Source organism: Gorilla gorilla, chromosome 7, assembly GCF_029281585.2.
Source record: "Gorilla gorilla gorilla isolate KB3781 chromosome 7, NHGRI_mGorGor1-v2.1_pri, whole genome shotgun sequence".
In the NCBI taxonomy this organism is placed as follows: Eukaryota; Metazoa; Chordata; class Mammalia; order Primates; family Hominidae; genus Gorilla; species Gorilla gorilla.
The window spans coordinates 10,435,372-10,452,659 of NC_073231.2; the positions used below are offsets into that span (position 1 = coordinate 10,435,372).

General features: G+C 42.9%; 1 long non-coding RNA gene across 2 annotated transcripts; it reads right to left on the reverse strand.

The window, feature by feature from the left end:
• Positions 1-846: 846 nt before the first annotated feature.
• LOC134759053 (uncharacterized) lies at positions 847-8,632 on the reverse strand. 2 transcript variants are annotated; one of them, XR_010134912.1, is made up of 4 exons: positions 8,454-8,632; positions 2,548-2,621; positions 1,798-1,874; positions 847-999 (listed from the first exon to the last, which is right to left on the reverse strand). It is a non-coding gene; the product is annotated as an uncharacterized lncRNA (long non-coding RNA). The 2 variants fall into 2 exon arrangements; XR_010134911.1 differs by having other exon boundaries at positions 1,798-1,933.
• Between the last annotated feature and the right edge of the window lie 8,656 nt (positions 8,633-17,288).

Genomic DNA, 17,288 nt, shown 5'->3' on the forward strand with positions numbered 1-17,288 from the left:
AAGCTGAAAAGCTATTCCTTTATTGTCCCTGCCAAGCATGCTTCCCTCATAGTCTTTCCTATGCTGTTAATGACAATTCCATTCACTAGAATTGCTCAAACAAAACCAAAATAAAATCCAGATCCATCTTCAACTTTCTTCATTCTCTCCCACCCAATGCCCATCCTTAGGAAATCCTGTTGGCTGTAGCCTCAAAGCATCTCCACAATCTGCAGACCATCCCCATCACCATGCCCCATCACCATGCCCTTGCACCACCACACACACAGAAACCTGCGCCAGCCCCGCCCTGCTCTGCCTGGGCCCCGACACTCTGACCCTGGCTCAGCAGGCACCATGATGGCATCCAAATGTCAGCTTGTCACTCCTCTGCTCAGAATCCTCCCAGGACTTCCACTCTCACCCAGAATTAAAGCCAAAACCCAATCAAAACCCTACCAGGTCCTTCCTAATCTGCAGCCACATCCTGACCTCCTCCTGGCCTGTCTCATCTCCTCTCCATCAGGCTGGCACCGGGAAGTGGGGAGGGCTCTCCCCAGCTGCCGTGCTCCCATTCTGTGCTCCCTGTGCAGTGAGACCCCATCCGGCCTCCCTCAGACTAAGAGCACTGTGACAAGTCACCACCATTTGTCACTCAAAGCAAAGTGAAGGATATGACTGCAGGGGCTGGGCTTGCATGTGAGTGTGTATTAACTGAAACTTCCTCCTCAATATCTTTCTCACTTTTCTTCTGCCTCCTAAACTTCCAGGAAATAAAAATTAACTATAGGGAATATATTAACTGCCTTTGTTGGTCAAGTCCAGAAAACCTGTCACAGAAAACATAAGAAAGATAATTAAACACAATTGCATATTCAAAGTTTTATGAGTTAAAATGAATCAGAGTTCAGGTGCAGTGTCTTATGTCTGTAATCCCAGCACTTTGAGAGGCCAAGGTAGGAGGATCACTTGAGCCTAGGAGTTGGATATCAGCCTGGACAACATGATGAAACTTCATCTCTACAAAAAAAATACAAAAAAATTAGCTAGGCATGATGGCATGCGTTTGTAGTCCCAGTTACTCAGGAGGCTGAGGTGGGAGGATTGCTTGAGTCCTGGAGATGGAGGCTGAAGTGACTGTGATCGTGCCACTGTACTCTAGCTTGAGTGACAGAGTGAGGCCCTGTTTCAAAAACTACAAATAATAAAAATAAAATGAGTCAGAGAGAACACAAGGCTGGGAAAGGAATATTTCTTGATTTCGTTATGGAGATAGCCTTCCCCGTGTCTCAGAACACCCCTTTCAGGACACTAACACACTTGGCTACTGTCACATTTATTTGATTGCCTTCTAAAGGGCTAACATGTATTATTACCAGGATGTAGGGCCATCCTCACTAATAATATGTTCCCAGTCAAAATAATATGCACGCACTGCCAGCACCAGCAAAATTAAGTAGAATCCACCCCATTGGGAGGGATGTTATTGCACTTGGGTTGGCTTCAGAGAGCTGTTTCTAACGTTACATCAGTTAAATATATGTTTATGAATAAGTCATGAACTTGACTTGGGAATCCAGAAGCATCCTCACAACCCCTGCGAACAAAGGGAAATCAAATTGTTTGTCCTCCTGTCCACAGCAGCTTCACAGATACAGCCTGAGCTTTTAATCTTCAGTGGACTCCCTTGACCCCAATTTCCCCTACCAATTATAAAATCACATCATGCATCTCCTTGAAAAGGATACCCCCTTTCAAAGAGGCCAATCTGTGCCAGGAAGGGAAGTTGACCAGAGACTGGGAGAGGGTCATAATTACCTCTTGCAAAACGCTGCAGGAATCCTCTCATCATGCCTGAAGAGGGAAGGTGTAGTGACTGCTCAAAGCCCACACACCTGTGAGCATCGACCATCAGTTAGCAAGGCCTTCTCATATGATTTGAAAATGAGCATTGCTGTAGGAGCACTAAATATGATTAGTTTATTGTGTTTCCTATGATTAAAAGACACTGAGGTAAAAGTATTAATCACCCAAGAACATATGCAGTCAAATAGGGGTAAAGGCCAGGCGCGGTGGCTCACGCCTGCAATCCCAGCACTTTGGGAGGCCGAGACTGGCAGATCACTTGAGGTCAGGAGTTTGAGACTAGCCTGGCCAACATGGCGAAACCCTGTATCTACTAAAAATATAAAAATCAGCTGGGTGGGGTGGTTCACACTAGTAATCCCAGCTACTCGGGCAACTGAGGCAGGAGAATCGCTTGAACCCAGGAGGCAAAGGTTGCAGTGAGCCGAGATCATGCCACCACACTCCAACCTGGGTGACAGAGTGAGACCTTGTCTTGAAAAAAAAAAAAAAAAAAAAAAACCACCACCAAATAGGGGATAAAGCCAAATAGAAAATACTGGGAAGGAAATAAGCTTTGCTCAGTCCCTGATGCTGAGGCTCTTAATTAATTGCATTTTTTAAAGAAATAAGAAAATAATAAAAATGAGAAAGATGACAGGAAATCCTCAAAGTGATTCTTGTAGCAATCAGTGCCATATATTAAAATGGTCCTTTTCTTACCTGTTACTCTGCCGGTGACAGATGTCTGTGATTGGGCAACCAATTGACTCAATATCACAGCATGCTTCTTATACCTAGGAGAGGATTACTTGATCAATCACTCTTAATATATTCCATGTTGATTTTGGGAAAAAAAAATCATTGATATGATTTACTCCACAAGTAGACACTGCTGTTCCTCATATATAAACCCTATTAAAGTTGTAACTGTCTTTCAAATATATATATAAAACCCATATTGATCATTATAACTGTAGCAGGAGTCAAAATCCCCAGAGTGACTGTTGTGGGGTGGGGGGAGGGGGGAGGGATAGCATTGGGAGATATACCTAATGCTAGATGACGAGTTAGTGGGTGCAGCACACCAGAATGGCACATGTATACATATGTAACTAACCTGCACAATGTGCACATGTACCCTAAAACTTAAAGTATAATAAAAAAAAAATTAAAAAAAAAAAAAAAAAAATCCCCAGAGTATGTAAGGGTCAGGAAGTTGAAGCAGCTGTAAGAATCAGGCTGAGTGAAAGCAAAGGAATTTGCAGTGACAATGGCAGACAGAAGAGGGCATTCCTTATCTAAAGGAATTCAAATACAAATTAAAAAAAAAAAAAACAGAAAAAAAAGCTACTGTATATGAAAGACAATTATACCTCTAAGGATGGATTCAGCCTACCAGCAAACAAATTGTAACTTCTCGGTCAGACTCACTTAAAAGGTAAATTTTTACCCAAAAACCATAGTTTTTGTGTGAGAACAAATATTTCAGCATATGTGGAAAGACAATATGTCCCATTTCTGGATGATGAATAATATGGTAATTGTAAGCATATGTAATATAACATTTATTGCTTAGTTAAAAAAAAGTTCTGCACATGTATCCCAGAACTTAAAGTAAAATTTAAAAAAAGCTTAATATTAGTATTTCAAAAAACAGGAAAAAATCTTCGCTAATAAAATTTTACACAATGTCTGAATTATGAGTCTACTACCATTTTATTTGCAAAAGGAAGCTGTTAAGGGTTTTTTTTTTAGTCCAAAACAGTGGAATTACTAAGAAAACATAATATTAATAGAATCAAACTAATACATTAAAAAATCTTATTCGAATGAAATAACTTGGCAGGTTGAGCAAGCAGAACGCATGACATTAAAAAGCACTATTTTATTCTTGACTCCCACTATCTCGTTGATCTTTATTCACATGCCATATTTTTGCCCCTGCCCTAACGAAAACTTCTGCAGGTCCAGTAGCTTTTCTGCTCAGTCAGTCTAGGTCGCTGGAGAGGTCCTTGCTCATGTTGAGTCTAAATGCAGCTCATTCATTAGAATGAACTCATTCCTAGACTCATTCTCATTCCTTAGAATGTTGGGTCCAAGATTTTAATGTTACCCCAAGGGAAAGGGGCCCTAATCTTCCTTCTCATCCTCTCTCTGTCCATTCCACCTGCTGGCCAACAGCACTGCTCCCATCAAGGCTGAAGCTGGGGAGGAGGGAGAGCATCTAACTGAAGGTTTCACACCCTCTGAGCCTGGGGATAGCAGAGCTAATATCCTGGGTGAGTCTGGAAGTTTATAGCTGCCTGTATTAGTCCATTTTCACACTGTTATAAACAACTGCCTGAGACCGGGTAATTAATAAAGGAAAGAGGTTTAATTGACTCACAGTTCCCCATGGCTGGGGAGACCTCAGGAAACTCACAATCATGATGGAAGATGAAGGGGAGGCAAGACACCTTCTTCACAAGGTGGCAGGAAGGAGAATGAATGCAGGCAGAACGACCACTTATAAAACCATCAGATCTCATGAGAATTCACTCTCTATCCTGAGAACAGCATGGGGGAAACCACCCCCCTGATTCAATTGCCTCCACCTGGTCTCTCCCTTGGCATGTGGGGATTATGGGAATTACAATTCAAGATGAGATTTGCGGTGGAGACACAGCCAAAAATATCACTGCCTCTTTCTCCTGGTGGTTTTCATAAGCTCTTTGGAGCCTCAGATCATCACTCGACTGGGCACCCAGGGCACCCCATGGTCACCTTTGCCCCCTTCCAAATGAGAGTTCTGTCCCCTCAGGTGGTCCTGGAAAGAGCACTCAGGAAAACCCAGTGTAGCCTACATTTGGGCTACAGCAAACACCCATATGCTAGGGCAGTGAGGGCTGATCCCCACACAACAGGAGGGACCTCATCTCTGCTTTGCCCAGAGCTGAGAAGGGCATTAGCCAGTCTCTTCCACCAGAGTCCGTCTAGAAAAAAGCACATTTCAGAGCTCTCTAAGGGACCTCTGGAAGCCCTCACACCAGGCTCAGGAGGGAGGACAGCTCACCCAGCCCTTCCCCAAGTAAAAAACCTGGTCTCACGGTGCAGTACATTCCTTCCAAATAAGTCCCTCCCTAGATTCCTCTCCCCAAATTCTCTTGACAGGCAGACCCATATATGTCTGACAACCTGGAAATTACCAGCCTCATCCTAAAACTTTCTGCACAAACCGCCCTTTAATGTGCATGTAATTAAAAGTGAGTATAAATATGGCTGCAGAGCTCCTCTGAGCTGCTACTCTGGGCACACTGCCTGTGGGGTAGCCCTGCTCTGCAAAGAGCAGGCCCTCTGCTGTGCACGGCCACTTCAACACAAGTTACTAACACCACTGGCTTGCCCTTGAATTCTTTTCCTGGGTGAAGCCAAGAACCCTCCTGGGCTAATCCCCAGTTTTGGACACTGGAGACACAGAAAGAGAAAGGGTAAGAAGAGGGTAAAGGATGAAAAACTACCTATTAGGTGCAATGTACACTACTCAGGTGATAGGTGCATTTAAATCATAGACTTCACCACCGTACAGTTCATCTATGTAACCAAAACCGCTTGTACCCCTAAGTCCAATGAAATAAAAGACAATTTTAAAATAGTAAAATTAAAAATTGAAAACATTGTACCACTGTGACAGACACTGTGACAGGGAGGCACAAATAGCAATCTGTGTCTCCCTAAGCCAAGTAGAACTTTGTTTTCACAAAGTGTAGCCTTTCTCAAAATTAAAGGTTATAGAAGGTCTCAGGTTTAAGGCACTTCTCATATTTCATAAAGAATAATAATAAGATAATCACTTATTGATCTTCACTTTTCTTTAAGCAATGGAGGTCTTGCTCTGTTGCCCAGGTTGGACTCAAATTCCTGGACTCAAGTGATCCTTCCACTTCAGCCTTCCGAATTGCTGGGACTACAGGCAGTGCCACCACGTCTGGCTTAATCATCACTTATTGACCATCTACAACAATCTTCATGACAATGATACAAGTCATTTATGGTGTCCATTTGTATAAGAGAGTCTGAGGTTGGCCAAGTTAAGAGAAAGTCATATGACCAATATGTGAATGCAAGTTCCTGATCTTCTACAATGTCTCAATGTCTCTTGACCTCAAATAAAAAATTAGAGAAGTTTAAAAAAACAAAATATAGACAAAATTACCAAATTACACACTTTTCTGTTAAAAAAAAAAAAGGAAAACATATACTATGAGAATGTGAGGTTAATTTTAGTTACACTTTATAGCATAGCACCACTGGTACATGTTTCCCGTGATACTGCCACATTCTTTTTATTTTTATTTTAATGTCTCTCATTTTGGCTTGCAGTCAAAATCACTTTCCTTAGCCAACAATTAGTTCACCTTTGCATTTTGGGCCAGTGCTAATGATAAATCCACATAAATCTTGCAAGAAATTGCATATTTCTATATATCAGATTTTCATATGAATTGTTAAGCTTGGCCAAGGTCAATGCACCCCTCTGCAGGACTAAACTTTAGACAGGCTTCTTCCCAATTCCAGACCCCTGACTTCCCTTTACTTAGAATGTTTACTTTAGAAAACTCACCATTGTAAGTTCTTTCTCTGCCCCTTTGAGACGTAAATTATCTCCCAGCCTCTTGCCAGTTGTGCAACCCAAGACCGTCTTTCTCAAGGATCTGGGAGCTATCTCTTTGAAATTTAGTCATTCAAAAGGATAGGTTTCCTGTTTCCCCATCTATGTGTGTATGTATGCATCCCTTTTTATATCTGTTTGTGCACATATGTATCTCTGTGTGTACACATGCGTCTGTGTGCGCACGTGTATCTGTGTATGTCTGTACATATATGTCAGTGTATTCATGTATGCATCTGTATGAGTGTCTGTATCTGTGTGTGCACAAATGCATGTGTACATATCTCTGTGTATGTATCTCTGAGTGCCTATGTGGCAGGGTAGGAGGCTAACTTTAATAAATGCCAATTAACAAACACAGACAATTAAGCATATTGGCTACCCTCCCCTCCAAAGTCCTCCAGTGCTTCCTGCTAGCTCACCCCAGTGCTGACAAACTCTCCCCCTTGTTTTAAGAGTTTATTTCTATGTCTCTCCCCTATTTTAATAGTCTCTTTCCCCAATTGCAATAAGCTTGAATATAGTCTTCTTTGCTGTTCATTGCAATTTTTTTTGACAAGCTGAGGGAATCAAGATGCCATGAGATTCCTGTAAATAATTGAAGATGGATGTGCCATACTACTGGAGAAACAACAACAACAAAAAAACCACTGCCCACTGGCTTTGCACACATGTAAGGTGCAAGTAGTTAAGCTCATTCACTCAAATATGCTGTCCTTCATTAAGTCATTTTTTATAATAACCAACCTCTAAAGCCATCATTATAAACATCAATGCAATTGGGGAACAGACAAGTTCATTTTAAATCTCCATCTAGTTTATCTTCAAGCCATAATGTATGCCAAATAACTTAAGTCATTTTGTTCATAAATCTACACATCACCAGAGGGGAAAACAACTGGCACAGATACATCAGTAGCAGAGACGAAGAAAGAAAAAGGAAGTATATGAAGTGTAAGTAGAGAAAAGCATCAATAGAAGACGACAACACGATATCAGAAATCCAGCGGGAAATAATCAAATGAAGGGAAGAGGTAAAGATAAGGGGATATGGTAAAGCGTAAAAAAAAAAAAAAAAATCTCCCTTCCCACATTCCCCCCCAAAAATTATTGTTTTACAGACAAAAAAGAAAATCCCAGAGAAAGAATGGGTTTCTGGGTCTTTTATGGAGATAAATAAGAGAATTCCTTCCCTCCAGGATCTTGTAGTTCAAGAATACATTTCTCTATTACATACAGCAAAACAGTAAAAAGAAAAATAAGGGAGAGAGGAGAAATGACAGTCATTCCTCCCAGATGACCAGGGAATTAGGGTTGGGACCAGAACTCCCAGAAATCAGGGATCCTGATTTACTTTTCAGCATTTCACTCCGATCCCTGCCTGCTTCATGCCAACAGAGCTAATTACCGAGCATCATAATTATATTCTTCCTCATTAAGTTTCCCCGACAATTTCAATTAAATAAGGTGTCTTTCCTCTAAATCAAGTTCTTGCTGATCATAAATAAAGCTCTTGGTGATGATAAATAAAACTCTTAATAATCTAGACTCAAAGCGAGGTGCAGTCTCATCCCCCTGTGAATTCACAAGCCCTGGAGGGTCCCTGTGAGTCTCGTTGCTCTCCCACAAGAGCATGCTTCTGTGCAGTTGGGCACTGTGGCTTTCCCACTGCCGAACGCATCCCTGGTGCCTTCTGAATGAGTCTACAACTCTTTGGGTTTAGGTTCCATTGTCGTCATTTTTAAATGCATCCATTACTTGCAGATCGCTGAGTCAATGTAGAATGAAAAACTCAATTCTATTTAAGGGCTAAACGATAAAATTCGCCAAAAATATGGGTGGAATGATAAGCGGTACAGAAATGAAGAGAGATTGAAAAGAGTCCTAAGAGGTAAAGAAGATTAAAAGCACGGAAGTTTAGCTTAAAGAGATCTACATAACCCAGGCAGTGCCTTGGGAGAGAATTGCCATAGAATACCTGATTTCTTCCATTTCAATGGTACCAACTGGGACCCAAGGCCCATTCTGACCTTCACTGTCATTATGGGGAAAAGGTGAGTTCTGTCGTTGCTATAGCAACCTTCCTTTTCAGCCTTTCCTCTAATTTTCCTCAATTCATCTTCTGTGAGTTACTTATCTCCCCTCATTATCAAGTGACTAGCAACTCTTCAATTATTTTTTAAACCTGAGTTAAAGTCCCAGCTGTATCATGGAGAGTTCTGTCCACATTAGTAAAATAAAATCACTTCGTGTCATAAACCTCTGACTCGTGGAGATGGGCTTTATTAAATAGCTCATGTTAATTGTGAGTTGACATCCTCTATTGGGTAATGCACGTGTGACCATGTTGGAAGAGAAGAATTTCAGGTGAAAGGCCCATTTATTTAAACAGATCTGTCCTCCACAATTCTACCAAATAAGCCCCAATTGTGGAGTTTCTACAGATTCTTCCATTTTGTATCTATCTTCCCATGAATTTCAAGGGAAAAAAAAGAGAGGAAAAAGGTGTTCCACTGAGGAGGGGTGGTTCCATTCTCCCACTGATCAGTTATGTAAACTTTGGAGAATCAGTTCAGGTGGCTGCACCTCAGTTTCCCCTTCCATTCAGTGGGCAGAGTAATGGCTCCCCTAGCTGTGTCTCAGGGATGCTGTGACTGTTTGAAGAGATACCGCGTATCAAAATGGTATACCGATGTAAGCTATTATTACATAATTCAGACATTTTCTACACCCATCACGATTCATTTCAGAGCACTGTTGGCTGTTCTTCAGTGACAGCCATGTGCTGCTTTCGTGAGTATAATTGGGTGGCGAGCCATGCAGCTTCCTGGATTAGTGAGTTTTTGTTTATGAAGTTTCCGATGTTTAGAATTTTTTCTCCATCTTTGCTAATTGGCTTTAAATGCTAGTAAGGAAGAAGCTGCTACTGCCAGTAAATTAAAATTGCCTGCATTTCATTCCTTTCCAAGCCTTGTTTACCCAAGCCAGAATTCATTTTTTGTTCAACATTTTAAAAACCTTTATTATGTTAGGTGGTAAAGCACAGAGAGAGGCATGCTCAGTGCTTGAGCTTTGATTTTTTTGCATTCCATGATGTGTATGTGTGTGTGTGTGTGTGTGTGTGTGTACCCATGTGTGGGAGGACTGGGTACCATTTTGGATAGCTTTCAGGCCTCTTGACACAACCATAAAGGGAAAGCTTGGGACTTGTAAAGAACTTTACCTACATCTTCTGAAATTAAACCAACCATTCTGTTGGCTTTTCTGTTTCTACTGATCAGTTTTCTTCTATTGTTACTGCACTTGTTTACTTCAGCTGCCATAAAACAAAATACTATAGACTGGGTAGCTTAAACAACAGTAATTTATCCTATCTCAGCTTTTACATGTATCGTGTATTTTCTCCAAGGTTTCATACCAATTTTAGGCATAACTGGCCTTTTCCATTATGAGTTTTGGGTTCTGAAAAAAGTTACAACCTCTCTAAGCCTTCATTTCCACCTCTCTACAAATGGAGAAAATATTGCTTCTGTGCAGGTTTTATTGTGAGATCAAGGACATAGTGTACAAAGCCTGGCACCAGGTAAGTTCTCAGCAAACATGTCTGTGTGGCTAGATCCAACGTCCTGGGCCAGTGCTGGACAGGCTCCTTCCCTACATAGCCCTCCAAAGAGAAACAGAACCTGGGACTCAGAGCCCAGGATTTGCTGCATCCCCCCGAGAGTCACTGACTCACAGTAGGGAGGAGCGAATTTATGCTTTCCAGCCTGGATCTCAGAGACCGTCCTAGAATCTTAATCCTAGCACCCCTCTTAGTCTTTCAGTCAGATAACCCATCTCAATTTAAAGATCTCTACAGGAAAAGAAAATGACAATTCCCTCTCCTCTCTTTCTCACACCCCACCCAGTGCTACATAAGAGCTTTCAAAACTCAAATCTGTGGGTACGAAAACCCTCCTGTTTATTTTTACTAAAAACAAGAGAACCACACACACATACACATGCACACACACACTTGCGCACACACACATACACACACACAACATCATGGAATGCAAAAAAGGTTTGATATCATGAGATCATTAACTGAAAAGCAATTATTCAAATCACCGGCTATGGAAAAAGGCATAAAGAATTAATCAGCAGCTACATTTCAAGCTAGAAACAGAGTGAACTATGGTAGAGCTGTCGGGATCACGGGGTCTGAAGTCAAGGTCCCTGGTCTCAAATTCCAGGCCCACCATTTACCAGTGGCAAGGCATGGGTCCAGCTGCTTAACCCCTCTTCCCCAGTTTCCTCAAAATGTGCTGGAAATAAAATAATATATAAAATGCACTTAGAACATCACCTGGTGAGTGGCAAACACTCAATGAACATTAGCTGCTGCACTTACCATTATGATCACTATCGCATAAACGCCACAAGATGCAGGTGCAGCGATGACTCATGGTGAACGCAGACAGGTGCGAGCACCACACTACGCTGCGGGACGCCCTGAAGGCGAGGAACAGAATGACACGGCTCCATCTCCACAGGACCTGCCAATTTTTAAGCAACCAATGCACATAATCTGAGCTCACATCATAGCCATCCTAAAAGGCGGATAGTTTCATCCCATTTTTGCTCATTAAATGAGTTATTAACCCAAGACTACAAAGCTAGTAAATGATGATGCAGGGATTCAAGCTCAAGCCTTTCACTAGAGCTTAGTGAAAAGGTTGAATGACTAAACCATGGTGAAGAGCTAAAGGGAGCTTGGACCCTTGCCTCTTACCCACCCTACATGGCATCATCTTGCCTGAGTCTCTTCAGAAGAGACTATGGTAGACCAGGTGGCTCCATTTCAGAAGCGTCCATTATGACTTTACGGTTTCCAACGCAAAGCACGTGCAGTTCAATGTAACCACACTCATGAAAGGTACATTCCCTTCATGCCTGGACCCCCGCACCTACCTTTGTGCCTTACTCCCTCCCTTCCTCTATCCTTTCCTTCCTTCCTTCCCTCCTTCATTCCCTCTGTCATTTAACCCTCCCTTCCTTCTTTCCTTCCCTCTCTCTCATTCTCCTTCCTTTCTTTTCCTCCCTCGCATCCTTCTTTCTTCCTCCCCTTTCCCATCCTCCTTCCTTTCTGCTTTCCTTCCTTCCTTCTCCTCTCCTTCCTTCCTTCTCCTCTTCATTCCTTCTTTCTAATCACTCCTTGTTTCTCCTTCTGTGAAATGGGTATAATGATATTTTCCTGCCTCTGTATACCAAGGTTTTTATGTGAACTGAACCAATTCCTTCATAAGATATCTTTGCTTACATGATGAAGCTGGTGAGCTTGTTTGTTTTCTCTGTTTTGCTTTGTTTTTCTTCTTAAACTTCATAACAGCCCCAGACTCCAACTGTGCAAGATGGTGGGAAAGCCTTCAACAGGAATTACTCTGGAGAAGCTAGCAACCTTAGCAACTGCACATCGTTCAAGATCAGCTGTCCAGAAGGCTCTGTGCAGAACAGAATAGCTAAACACATCCCCTGGCCTGCAGCTTTACCTCATAAAAAAAGATGAAAGGCATAATCATTGCTGCTTTTGCCACCTAATAGATAAAAATAGCATTGTATCTGGATTACAGGGAGAAAGAAAGCATCTCCTGGGCAGGTGCCATCCACACTCCTTATTCCTCCCCAGGCTATTCCATTCTAAAGGAGAAAACCAAACATTTCAAAAACCAAACATGGTCTTTCGAGCACAGAGGCCTCAAACAATGTTCTCACTGAAGATGTGTCACCTGAGAAAAGTTTATTTCCAGGGTTGTGCCAATCCCTACTAATAAGGAGCTTTGCAGGCAAGAACACGGTGCTGGTCAGAAAGTCCACGTTGCCTGATGCTTGGCGCCTTCACTTGAGTTAACAACACCTCAGATCATCCACTTGGCTTTTCACATTTGAATTTCCCCCTAGAAACTGCTTCAGGCACAGAGGGAGAGCTGTGATCGTTTTTATTTTGTTTCATGTCCAACTGTTCCGTAATCCAGCTATGAAAGAATTGTCAGCTTTAGTGGAATCCTTTTCCAAGCTTTTCATAGTCATTGTGAAAGACATCCATTCTGTTGGTTTTTCTGTTCCACTGATCAGTTTTCTTCTATTGTTATTGCATTTGTTTACCTGGGCTGCTGTAAAACAAAATATCACAGACTGGGTGGCTTAAACAACAGGAACTTATTATCTCACAGTCCTGGAGGCTGGAAGTCCGAGAACAATGCGTGGGCAGGGTTGGTTTCTCCTAAAGTCTCTCTCCTTGGGTTACAGATGACCATCTCCCAGGTGTGTCCTCATATGGCCCTTTCTCTGTGTACCTGCATCCCCGGTGTCTCTTCCTATTCTTATAAGGCCACAGTCATATGAGGTAGGGCCCCTTCCTTTTGACTTCATTTCACCTTAATGATATGGCTTGGCTGTGTCTCCACCCCAATCTCACCTTGAATTGTAGTTCCCATAATTCCCACATGTCATGGGAGGGAGCCAGAGGGAGATCATAGAATCCTGGGGACGGCTGCCCCCATACTGTTCTTGCCATAGTGGATAAGCCGCATGAGGTCTGATGGTTTTATAAATGGGAGCTCCCCTGCACAAGTTATCTTTGCCAGCTGCCTTGTAAGGCATCCCTTTGCTTTTCCTTCATCTTCTGCCATGATAGCGAGGCCTCCCCAGCCATGTGGAACTGTGAGTCAATTAAACCTCTTTCCTTTATAAATTACCCAGTCTTGTGTACGTCTTTATTAGCAGGGTGAGAATGGACTGATAACATTTAATGACTTATTTAAAGCCCCTGTCTCCAAATACAGTCACATTAGGCATGAAGCCTCCACATATGAATTTCAGGAGGACACAATTCAGTTTTAACAGTTATGCAGTGTATTTCATTTCCATATCCCCGAGATGAAACTCTGTGGCTTCTTTGTTCCTCTGCTTTTATTTCCTGGGAAGGAGGCTAACAGGCGAGGTGAGGGCTGATGGGGTATCTTTAGGTGTGCAGGAGTCGTTTCTGGGCTGGGAAACATGGTCCTGGATACGCAGGTGTTTGTCCTGGGAATGCAGGAGTTCTAGTGACTGGAGCAGATCCATTTTAGAGCCACTGCTCTGACTTTGAGGAGTTCTCATGCTTCCATGAAAACCACATAAAGATGAAAGAACATTATCAATTTGGACGTTTCAAATGACCAACCTAAATGCTTAATGAGGGAAATGAAATGATCATTAAAAATATAGACAAACTCAGGAGCACATTAACTCAGTTCTTGTAACTAGGGGCAGAGAGCCTTGGATAATTACTGTATGAACTTGGATGAATGGCTGTATGCCTTTAGAAGAGAGCAATATCTACTTGCAAGTGACTGTGATGAATATATTACCTACCACAAGTAGGTTAATAAGTAGAAGTGGTACCCCTTGATCCACACATTTTTAGAATCTCTCTATAACTAGCGAAACACTGAGGCTTTTTGTGACGATTCTGAAATCGTATGCTAAAAACATTTTCAGGGTATTCTGAAGAACAGACAGAGAAAAATGAGACAAGCTCTCCATCAGAAGGACAAAGATCTTCTCCGTCTTAGGGAAGGGCCACTAGCTCATGCGGGGCCAGTGCTCCTGCTGTCCTCTCCATCTAACCTCCAGAATCTTCCTCTCCAAGGACTCAGTCCTGGGTTCCTTTAGAGTCCAGCTGAGGCCAAAACTCCCCCATGGAATATCTAGTCCACAATGACCACCTTGTCCTCTGAACGCCTACCTGCCATCCGGACTTGTGATTTTGGTTTTCAAGCTTACTGCTTTGTCTTTCTGTTTGACTATTAGATTTGTCACTGGAAAGCGGCAAAAGCATAGGATTTCAGAGTGGGAAGTGCACAAGGAGACTTTGTAACTGATTTTACACAGAGAAAAATGAGATCATGGCCAGTTGAAGATATTCTGTTACAGAAGGCCAAACAAACTAAGACTAGCCTATGGAAACCTAGGTCAGACAGCTTCACTGGTAAAGAAGGCAGGAGTGGTGGTTCACACCTGTAATACCAACACTTTGGGAGGCTGAGGCAGGAGGATGCCTTGAGCCCAAGAGTTTGTAGACCAGCCTTGGCAACATAGGGAGAATCTGTCTCTATAAAAAAAATTTTGAAAATTAGCCAGGTGTGGTGGCATGCACCTATAGTCCCACCTACTTGGGAGGCCAAGGCAGGAGGATCGCTTGAGCCTGGGAGGCAGAGATTGCAGGAAACAGAGGTCATGCTGCTGTACTCCAGCCTGGGCAACAGAAAGAGACCCTGTCTCAAAAACACAACAACAAAAAATTGAGATCCTGAGAAGCTAGAGGACTTGACTGAGGACAGCCTACTACGTGGAAATAGAGACCAGAGAAGTATCCTGTTCTCTTCAGTGGAAGGCCAAAATTCTCCCCCTCCCACAAGCATATGAAAGCCAAGTAGCTCCTGCATCCTGCAACATCCCTTATGACCTAACACGCAGCACCCACACGTGGCCAGTCCAGGTGAATGCCTGCCTTCCAAACACTAAGACAAGTCAATCAGCAACAAGGACAGGAAGATGAGGCATTCTCTCACTCTCCTAGGAAAAGGAACTCTGGGCCTCCCTGTTCTGACCTTAAGTCCTATTTTCATGTACTTTCCAACTCACCTCTTCATTTGGTCAGAGGTAGCATTTTGCCCTGTATCATCTATATCTTGCTTTGCTAAAATTGCTTCCCATCTAATGAAAATATCATCGGCCAGCTTACAACATTTTATTGCATTTGAGATATCGATGGCCAGAGGGAAGTTATTAAGAAGTGAGAGTTATTATCTGCACATGAGCACAGGAATGAGTCATTATCCACTGTGTTTCTTCCAGCAGTTTCATGAGAGATGAGACAAGCTGGTGGCAAGTTTCAGTTAGTCCACATCACACACCTTCTGCTCTGGACATGTGAGGGTCGAGCAAGCTGGAAAATGTGTTTGTTTCCAGACAGCTTCCCACCAGCTGCCTGGAGACGCAGCCTCTCAGAGGTCTGGTCATGCATCCAATTTATTCTCTCCACGGGGCGAGTCTGTTGGTAAAGGTGACAATGAAAGTTACAAGCACGTCAGTGGGAGAGTGCCTGTCCAAACCTCCTACAGAGGGAACAAGGAATAACAACAAACAGCAGGTAGTTTCTTAGAGATCTCTCACCTGCTTCTAAACAACATTCTCTGCCAAGCAGGGGCTGGGTTTTTGCAACTTCTTCTGCTAGGATTCACCCCAGTCCTGCCCATCCACCAACCCTTTTATTCGCACTCGATCCGCCCATGACCTTTCTTTCTTGGTTTTGATGCTGCAGTAATGTCTTCAACACCACGTTAGAATTTCCTTTCCCTCTGACTTCCACTCGGAGTAACTGATTTCGAATCACACATACACACATGCACACATGTACACACACATGCACACACACACACAAACCCACACATACACAAACACATGCACACACATATGAACACATGCACACACATACACAAACACACGCACACACAGATGCACACAAATACACAAACCCACACATGCACAAACACACACACAGAGAAACACACATGCACACACACGCACACACAAACATACACACACAAATGCACACAAACATGCACACAAACACAGGCAACATGAAAAAGCGGCATGACTTGGAGGTGAAGCTCAGCTCTGCTACTCAGCGTGGAATCGTGATTACCCATCATTGCTGTGCCTTTTATCTTCATCTATAACATGGGACTGGTGACACCAAACTCCTGGGGTTGCCATGAGGATGACGTGGATAATGCACATAAACACTCAGCACCATGGCAGGAACATGAAAGGACTCATAAAACCGTACCTATGATTTTTTTACAGATAGCAAGAAAATACTCCTAACCTCCCTCCCTGTACTTGGCTCTATCATCTGCTATCTGTCAGCAACTGTGCTATTACTAAGAATCATAAAAGTTGTGTACAGTGTCATGCTCCTGTAAGCCCTGAATGAAAAGTGTTCTATTAGGGAGAAGTCCCCCATTGTAAGGCAGACCATAGCCATAAATGGTTTAAGAAATTCACTCAGTGCATTGCTGTAAGCAAGAGGGGTCACTATCTATTACACACTGAGAAGTTCACATCAAGGTATCCACCACAATCCCAGACATCAAAACTCCTACAGTCCAATTGCTAAGACATGAATGAATATTAATACAGGAGATTAATTGGAAGATAATATTAACACACGCTTCTGAAAGGCAGGGCTATGCTGTGCATCTCTAGACACAGACATACATGTTTAAGCAAACCCAACATACACAAAGTGAAGGGTGAATCCGTGGATATAAGTGAAGGGGCAAGAGTAAGCAGTAAAATGAGGGTAAGTCTGACAACAGTTCCAAGAAGGGGCCGATCAGGCAGGAAGAGCAGGGGAGGGACTCATAATGGAAGCTGCGCTGGTGCAGAGAACCGAAGGATGGGAAAGACTCACAGACTGGGAGAGAGGAGGCTAGGCACATTGGACAGGGAAACAGCATTCCCAGGCTCACAGGTGGAGGAGAGCACCCTGTTCTGAAGGCAGAGGAGGTGCTGAGATGCTCCAGGCCACTTTATGTCACCAGAGAAAACACCACGGTGCCGCCACCATCGTTCTTAGCGCAGTAAATACTGAATGGGATTTTTTAACCATAAAGTCGGCTTCCTCTTAGCTCAGTAAACACTGAATGGAATTTTTTTTTTTTTTTTTGAGATGGAGTCTCACTCTGTCACCCAGGCTGGAGCGCTGTGGCACAGTCTTGGCTCA